Source organism: Solanum stenotomum, chromosome 11 (assembly GCF_019186545.1).
Source record: "Solanum stenotomum isolate F172 chromosome 11, ASM1918654v1, whole genome shotgun sequence".
Lineage (NCBI taxonomy): Eukaryota > Viridiplantae > Streptophyta > Magnoliopsida > Solanales > Solanaceae > Solanum > Solanum stenotomum.
This window is the reverse complement of record NC_064292.1, coordinates 45,855,118-45,865,046: the sequence shown is the minus strand read 5'-3', so window position 1 is coordinate 45,865,046 and position 9,929 is coordinate 45,855,118. Positions and strand designations below refer to the sequence as shown.

The 9,929-nt window shown below is 38.0% G+C and overlaps 1 protein-coding gene across 1 annotated transcript in view; it reads left to right on the top strand.

The window, feature by feature from the left end:
• Positions 1-4,231: 4,231 nt before the first annotated feature.
• Positions 4,232-9,929, top strand: part of LOC125844901 (fluoride export protein 1) — a 300,878-nt gene continuing 295,180 nt past the window's right edge. The window contains exon 1 of the mRNA XM_049524265.1: positions 4,232-4,244. The gene's annotated coding sequence lies outside the window, so the exon portion shown is untranslated. The remainder of the gene's footprint in view (positions 4,245-9,929) is intronic.

The following is a 9,929-nucleotide window of genomic DNA, read 5'->3' as shown; positions in this document are numbered from 1 at the left end:
CTCTTCCACAAACATTGATTGAAGCGACTTTCTTGTTCCTCAACTTTCGAACAAAATGATCAAGGATTTCAACTGGTTCCTCTTAATAAGTGAGACTATCCTTCACAGCCACACTTTCTAAAGGTATAATAGATGCTGGATCACCCACACACTTCTTCAACAACGAAATATGGAAAACCGGATGCACTGTTGCTAGTTCTCTTTGCAACTCAAACTCATAAGCCATTTTACCAATCATTTCCAAGATCGTATAAGGACATACATATCTAGGACTGAGCTTTCTTGCCAAATATCATCACCCCTTTCATAGGAGACACTTTTAGGATAACACAATCATCAACTTGCAACTCTAGTTCCCTTCTCCTTACATCTGCATAGAATTTCTGGCGACTTTGGGCTGTCTTAAGTCTATCTTTAATGAGTTGCACTTTCTCCATAGCATCATGAACTATATCTAGCCCTATCAATGCTGCTTTACCTACTTCAAACCAACAAACTGGAGATCTACATCTACACCTATACAATGCCTCATAAGGGGCCATCTGAATGATGGAATGGAAGCTATTGTTGTAGGCGAACTCAATAAAAGGAAAATGCTCATCCCAACTACCCTTAAATTTGCTCTCAACATGTCCTCTAAGGTCTGAATGGTACGCTCTGCCTGACCATCCGTCTGTGGATGAAATTCTTTGCTAAGGTAAACCTGAGTACCAAGACCTTTATGAAACGACTTAAAGAAATGAGAGGTAAACTGAGGACCTCTATCTGAGATGATAGACAAAAGAACCCCATGCAACCACACAATCTCATTTATGTAAAATTTGGTGTAGTCCTCCGCCAAATTTGTAGTCTTGACCGCAAAAAGTGTGAAGACTTAGTAAATCTATCAACTATTATCCAAAAGGAGTTATACTGTCTACGAGTATGAGGTAAACCTGTGATGAAGTCCATGTTGATTATCTCCTACTTCCAAGTAGGAATGTTGATCTCTTGAGTCATACCTCATAGTTTATGATGTTCTACCTCGACTTGCTGGTAATTGGGGCACTTAGCCATCTCTTTTCATGTGATTCCACCAATAGATTTCCCGAAGATCACGGTACATCTTAGTGGTGCAAGGATGAATAAAATATTTGGAGTTACAGGCTTCTGCATGAATTTTTGGTCTCAACTCTACCACCTTAGGAACACATAGTCGACCCTGATAGTGAAGCACACCATCTCTCCCTTAGGAGAGGACATCAACTCTCTACTGGTGGATTGCACCATTTAGTTCAAGAAATATCAGATCACTGTCTTGCTTTTCCTTCAACTCCACTACCAAAGACGATTCTGACCCATTCTGAACTGTTACACCACCATCTAATATGCTCATAAGACGAACTCCTAAGAGAGAAAGTTTGTGAAAATGCTTTCCTAGTTCCTTTCTTTCTTCCTCAACATAGGCTACACTACCCATAGATAGTCTACTAAGAGTATTTGCTACTACATTGGTCTTACCAAGATTGTATTGCATACTCATGTCGTAGTCTTTGAGGAACTCTAGCCTTCTTCTCTGGCGAAGATTCAACTCTTTCTCGATGAACACATACTGAAGGCTCTTATGGTCTCTGAACACATCTACATGAACACCATATAAGTACTGTCTCCAAATCTTATGTGTGAACACCACTATTGCCAGTTTGAGGTCAAGAGTTGGATAGTGCTTCTTATGCACTTTAAGTTATCTAGAAGCATAAGCGATAAGCTTACCACGTTGCATCAACACACAACCTAGGCCGACTCTCGATGCATCAAAATAGATCACATAACCATCTGAACCCTCTGGTAGAGTCAAAACAGGAGTTGTAGTCAACCTAGTTTTCAATTCTGCAAAGCTTTTCTAACAATCATCTGACCACTAAACCTTGTCCTTTTTCTGAGTCAACTCAGTCAATGGAGAGGCTATTAATGAAAACCATTCCACGAACCTTCTGTAATAACCCGCAAAACCTAAGAAATTTCTGATATCTGTAAGAGAGGTAGGTCTGGGCCATTGCTTCACTGCTGCTATATTCTGAGAGTCCACTCGAATCCCTTCGCTAGACACAACGTGACCAAGGAAAGCAATAAATTGCAACCAAAACACACATTTGCTAAACTTAGCAAATAATTGGCGATCTTTGAGAGTTTGCAGGACAATCCTCAAATGATTCGCATGTTCATCCTCATTCCTAGAGTGAATGAGGATGTCATCAATAAAGACGATAACGAACAAGTCCAAATCCTACTTGAACTCTCTGTTCATCAAATCCATGAAAGTTGCATGAGCATTGGTTAGTCCAAATGACATAACAAAAAATTCATAATGAACATACCAAGTTCTGAAGTCTAATTTTGGAATGTCATTATCACTGACTTTAAGCTGATGATAACCCGATCTCAGGTCTATCTTTGGGAAATGACTAGCACCCTAAAGTTGGTCAAGCAAGTCATCAATCTTGGGGATGGAATACTTATTCTTGATTGTGACCTTATTCAACTGCCTATAGTCAATTCACATTCTGAGATAACCATGTTTCTTCTTCGCGAACAATATTGTCGCACCCATGACGAACTAGTAGGTCTGATGAAGCCCTTATCATGAAGGTCTTTCAACTGGTCTTTCAATTCCTTAAGCTTAGTTGGAGCCATTCTATAAGGAGGAATTGAGATAGGATGAGCATCTTGAAGGAGATGAATTCCAAAGTCGATTTCCCTTTCGAGAGGATCTCCAAGAAGATCTTCTGGAAACACTTCTAGAAACTCATTGACTACTGGAAATGACTGAAGAGTTGGGGTTTCGAAGCTTGAATCCTTAACCGGAAGTAGATGATAGAGATACCCCATAGAAATCATCTTTCAGTCCTTAAGGTAAGAAATGAATCGACCTATATGTGCTACGCTACTACCCTTCCATTCTAAGATTAGTTTGTGTGGAAACTAAAAATGAAAAACTCTAGTTCCACAATCGACTGAGGCACAACAAGAATATAACCAATCCATGCCTAGAATGACATCGAAGTCTACCATTTCTAACTCTACAAGATCTGGTAAGGTGACTTTTTGAGAGACTGTGACAGGGTAATTTATGTTTACCCGTCTAGCGATAACTAGGTCACCGACTAAAGTAGAGACTGAGAAAGGTTCTGAGAGAGTTTCTAGACTAACATCGAATTTGACTGCTAGATAAGTAGTTACAAAGGAAAGAGTAGCCCCTGGATCTAACAAAATATAAACATCTAGGTCAAAGACTCGTAACGTACCAGTGACTACATTTGGAGAGTCTTTCTGATCCTGGCGAGCCTGAAGAGCATATAACCTATTTTGGAGGCTGTCCGCCACCTGTACCAAATGAGTTACCCTGTTGAGTCGTGCGACTTGCCGGTGCTGCTGAAGTTGTGGACTGAGCTCTATTACTGTTACCTCCTTGACCATGTCTAGAAGGACAGTCTTTCAACCTATGACTAGACTGACCACACCCAAAACATCCTTACTTTCTAGCAAGGCACTCTCCCAGATGGTTCTTACCATACTTAGGGCAAGTTGGGTAGGTTCTGGTGCCTGTAACACTACCTTGAGTCTTAAAGCCCGATGCCCTACCCTTCTGATCATTACAGAACATAGAGGATGGAACACTAGCTGATGAGGGTGTTGGAGTTCAAGACTTCTGTTGATTGTGTTAGAGATTACCAACACCCAATTTCTGTTGAGAATAGTCATAGTTGCCTGTCCTAGCCTTCTTATTCTCCTTGGCCTGCTCACTAAGCTTATAACTTTCAACCTGCTGAGCATGAGTCATGAATCTAGAGATAGTCATATCTTCCAGCAACATGGCATTCCTACACTCTATTTTCACAAGATCGGATACCCTATACATGTACTTCTTCATTTTACCCCTGGAGTCAGCATCCATGTGAGGAGCATACCTAGAGAGTTGGGTGAACTTGAGTCCATACTCTTGGATTGTCATGATACCTTGCCTTAAGTTCATAAATTCCTGAGCTTTTGCCTCTCTTAACTCTCTTGGGAAGAACCTGTCCAGAAAAGTCTCACTAAAGCAATCCCAAGTGATAGGATCGGCATTTGTACCCCTTGTCTCTTTCCACTGAGTATACCAGTTATGAGCCACATCCTTAAGTTGGTAAGATGTTAGCTTAACCCAATCATTCCCAGTTACTTGCATCACCTGAAAGATCTTCTTGACATCATCAATGAAGTTCTGGGTATCCTCATTAATCTGTGATCCTAAGAACTCTGGAGGAATCAATCTAACATTATCTCGCACTCTGGCTGCAGCTGACCCTACATTAGCATTTGCCGCAAATGGAACCCACTGATTGTTCTTGTTGGTCACACTCTGAGCCAATATCTAAATGACATTCTGAAACTCTTCATTCGAAACTTCTTGATCTAGGACTGGAGGAGATATGTTTGCATTCCTAGCATTCACATTCTAGGCGTTAGCTCTACGATGAGGGATGCTCACTAAAACGTAGAACGTCGAGTTAGAATGGAATTAGATATACCTTACACACTATAAGAGTAACAAGAAAATGAAGATTTTTCAAAAAATACTTTATATCCTCCTTGTCAATAGATGTGGTGCGCACTACCCACCAATGAAAAGGAGTCTACGAAGTGCAGCCTTTTAGACTTCCTATGACACTTAAAGCTAGTGCATTGATACCAAGTTTGTCACACCCCGAACTACCCCCAAGACGCAGACACGAGACCTAGGATCATGAGTGACCCCAAGCCAACCCTGCTGGGATAATCATAAGCATACTAAAGATAAACTGAGGCAATAAAACTGTGCGAAAGCTAAATTATATGAAAGTCTGAAATGATGGGGAATACCCATATACTGTATAATTATATAAGAAATCTAAGAGTTTGAATACAAGAGAGAAAACAAATTGTATGACTAAAGTCGAAACTAACTATGTCTCAATTAAAGCCTCTACTGACTAGAAATGTTTGGACATGCCCCCAGCTAGATCTAGAAATACTAAAAATACAAGTAAAAGCGATAAAAATAGTCATGTCATTAGTCCTCGGAGAAAGAGGGCTCACCACTGATGCGGTTGAACTGAAGATCGGGAACTGATATAAGTGTGATCTGACTGTTGAGGACCTGAACCTACATCACGAGAAGATGTAGCGCAGAGTATCCATCAGTACTTCAATGGTACTGAGCATGATGGAAAGAGTAAAGTTGAAATAACATTTAACTTTACAAAGCAATAAAGAAATGATAAAATTTGAACATGATATATATACTAAATACTGAACTAATTGAATGCAATGACCAGTTTGTAACATGCTAAGACTGAGTACTGAATGTAATGATAACTGGTCAATGCAATAGAGTCTCACTATATTGTGGGAGCTACTAATTACCGACATCAAACCAAATGAGCTACATGTGGAGTCTGATGTATATGCCTCATCGAGAGGACCCAATATACTCGACCAAAGGTCTATGCTGGCGTGATCACTAAAATGATGCCTATAAAGAGGACTTACAACCTACGTGGCTCGTACTTCTTGGACTATATAGGTGACTGACCCTAATCCAACCCGATATTATACTACTCCTAATAGATTAAGTGATTAACACATTATGTCTGAATTTTTGTAATATAATGAAGAGATCAAAGCTGACATGCAAACTGAGAATGTACATTTATAAACTGATAATGACACATTCAAGACTGAGGCATGTATATCTGAAATAACTAAAATATATTGCCTACCACATGTAATTCAAGAACTAAAGAACTACACAACTAGGGTTGTGAAATTCATGCAAGAAACCAAGTAATAACATGATAATCTGATTGGGAACATTTAGATAACTAATTCATGATAATCTGATGGAGTTCTAGAAACCCTAGGCCTAGTCATAATAAGGGAATAAAGAATCTAACTGAAAACTAGGGACCTAAAGGGTGAAACGAACCAAATGTGAAATCCCACATACTTGGTGACGAATTCCACAGAGAAATCCTTTGATTTCGGGGTTGAAACTAGAGCAAACTTGCTACGTTCTTGAACTAGGGTTCTTGATTTCTTGCTCCTCTTAGCGTTCTAACTTTCTATATTTTGAGGAATGATTTGACTTAGGTAAGTTCTAGTTATTTTTCTAAGCTAAAACTAACTTACACCACGTAGTTTAGGGTTAAAATGATGTAGTTTAGGGGTCCAACGAAATAGAAAATGTCCAAAAGACCCCCCACTTAACTGTTGTCAGAGTAACCGATGGACCATCGATTGACTGACGGTCCGTGTTGTTTAACCGTCAGTCGCGACTAGCGGCTGGTTTCTGGGGGTCTGATCTATGGACACGGACCCCAGTACGTGGTCTAATCTACAGTCTGTGGGTCCGGCCGTGGGTCAACCCTTAGATGAAATTTTAGGATGAGTTCTAGGGGAGGTTGCTGATGCAGACCACAGACCACTAGCATAGGCCATGGGTCACCCTACGGTCCATGGGTGGCGACCGTTAGTCGCACCTGTAACTTATTGAAATATGCAATGAGATCCATTTTCAGATATGAGGTGTTACAATTATTGTGCGAAGTAGCCTTTACCGACATAAAGATCATGAACTTCTAGCTTAAATGGATTCCACTAGCTGATGTCTATCTAAACAATTATCCTATGGGGCACATAGGTAAGGGATAAGGATATTTCTTCTAGAAACCAGCCTCTACTAATGAGAGAGCCTCCCCTCCATCTCAATATCCTCTCAGTAATAAGCATAATTCTCACGGAGTAGTCATTTTCTTAACTTGTTCTTATTATCCATAGAAGGGCACGTCATCTTGGCTATCCAAGATAAGTTTCATTAGGATAGCTCTTTATCTTTGATTCATTTAGGTGAGAAAATCTTTCAATCTTAGAATCCTTACTATGTTAGAAAACCTTTCACAATCATGCTTTCATGTGTATATGAGAAATCCTTTGAACAACACAACAACAACATCATCATTGGTACTTCACTCTCAAAGCATCTTTAAAAAAATTTCATATATTTCATAAAAACATGCATAGTTCCATAATTCAGCCTTTCGAGGTTCAAAACCCACTTTCAATCATAAACATCTAGAAATATGGGTTCATGGAAATTCATCATAATTTCATGTAATTCTATCAATTCATGCTTGATTTCATAAAACTCTTCTTTCATAATCCAAGACCCACATTATATGCTCACAACTAGTAAAACATAAGGATTATGTCGGTTCATAGGGGAATCATCATAAAATCATAGTATTTCATCAATTCATGCATAAAAGATCATAATTCAATCATTTAAATAAATAATCAAGAAAACCCATTCCTAACTCAGTTGGGGATTTGTAACTTTGAAATAGGTGAATTTGGGAACTCCATGAATGAAAGGAATCCATGGTTGAAAACTATCATACTTTACTATCAAAGCCCAAAATCAATTGAAAAATGAAGGCTTGATCTTGAATCCTAGCTTGAATCTTCTTCTTCAACCTTCTAGAGAGAGAAATACATTTGGGAAAGAAAGACTCAACTTCTTTTGGTGATGTCATACACCGAGGCTACCCCTTGGACACGAACAGGAGACCTAGGATCACGAACGACCTCAAGCTAACCCTGCTGGAAAAATTATAAGCATACTAAGGATAAACTGAACAATTAAAACTGTGCGGAAGCTAAATCATATAGAGGTCTGAAATGATGGGGAATACCCATATCAGTACACCATTTTACGCCTACGGCCATCCCAGTAAAGTGTAGCCTAAACTAGCAAAAAGTGTGGCCTTTGATAAAAGGCTACACTTTTGGACTTTAAGCAACACTTTTCGAGGGGTGCCCAAAAGTAGCGTTACCTTAGAGTTTAGGCAACACTAAAGTGTTGCCTTATCGGCTACGCTTAAAAGCGTAGCCTAAAAGGTAAAATGGCAATGCTTTTATGTACCTCAAATAGCAACATTTCTATCTCATACAACTACACTTTTAAGTGTAGCCTTAGTTTCCTTATTGCCCATGATTTGTAAGTGTTGCCTTTTCTATCTAATGTATGACAACAATTTTAAAGTGTTGCCTTTTTTATCTAATGTATGACGACACTTTGAAGTGTAGTCCTTGCACATGTGCATACCACAATTTACAGTCCTATGGCTACACTTTTAAGTGTGGCCATATGATTTTGGCTATAAAATATTTGTATGCCACAATTTCTAATTAAAAAACACCAATATTATTTTGCAATAAATAATCTCAAGCATTAGATTGGCTCATAAGTAATTCAAATATACAGATTTGCAATAAACTTCAAAAGATAGTACGTACTTACACATACTTATACAACAATATTCTAAATATGTGTACACAATTGTTCAAAAAGTACTCTTACAATTGTTCAATATATTCTAGCAAAGAATATATTTCACAAAATCAAACATAATGTATTCAAACCTTTACAATAGTTCGAAAACTCTTTATCAGCCATTTCAATGAGATCAAATTGACTTGTAGTGACCCTTCAAATTTGATCACCTCCATTTCCCTACACATTTAGAATTTATGACAAATCAGATTGTAACAATTATAGAAGAGGCAAAGAGTTCCACATTCCACATTGCACAACAGTTCTGGATTATAAATTTTTACAAAAAGATGTGGTCCAATTTGTGAAGCTGCACTATTTTTCCAACAACACCCTCATAATCACACAGTTATCAAAAAACAGAGGAACTGTTAATATTGTTATTGCATTTAATGGGTGGTGATATCCTTGTATTTCAACTCTCATTTGACAGGTATGCTCACATTCAACCTTAGCATCTAATTTCCACTCCCCTATTTTCTATTCCCCTATCCTAGTTTTTAAAAGTTTTAGTCATTCCTAGTTGAATTTACCAAAAGCATATCATGCACACATGTCGTATCCCTCCTTTGCTAATTTCTCTAAGATATAAATTTCAATTTGCTTGATGATGGCCTAATAGATCTTCATGTTATGAGAGAACAGATGATACTAAGACCAAAGTTTCAGGGGATGCATATCCATTAACTTACCAGAAATCTAGAAGTTACAACTTACAAAAACCTTTTTGGGGTTTTATTATTTCCTTTCGAAAAATAATGATTTGGAAGTGACACAAAATGAGTGAGTTGCTTGTTGATTTGATTTGTAAAAGACATTAAAAATAGATGTTAGCTATATGAATCCTAGATGTTAAAGATAAGCATGGCACCTTATAAAACAACAACTATACATCAATTCAAAATTAGTTGCTTTTGCTTTATGAATCCTCAATATTCATATTCATTTCAAAACCTGATGGATTTCCAGATTCCAGATTTCCAGATTTCTAGATTCAAGATTTCCATATTTCAAGATTTCTAGATTTCAAATTCCAAATTCCAGATTCCAGATTTCTAGATTTCCAGTGTGCAACTTTAACAGAAAAATGTGTAACATTAACAGAAAACTGTCTATCAAACTGCACCTCCGAATCTTGTCCCGACCATTCTTGCGACTCAAATTCACTACCAGCCCATGGTTTCTAATCAACCAATCTAGAAACCCAATGCAAATGTAGAATTCACATTCTCATCTACTTGGGATCATATTAGAGAGAAAATAAACAAGCTCACAATTTTGGTCAACAACATTTCAAGTGTTTCTGCTGCTATAAACCAGTAAAAGACACCATTGATCATAATTTTTTGGTAGGGCACTTTGCTAGAAATATCAAAAATATTTATGTTTATTCTCTAGTGATTGACAGTGATTAAACCTCTTAGAAATATGATTATGAGATGGTGGACTACTATCCAATCGTTTGCTACTAGACTAAGACAAAATCAGGATAACATTTATAGCACTACCAACCAAGGACTGTCGGCTGGAGCCACAACTA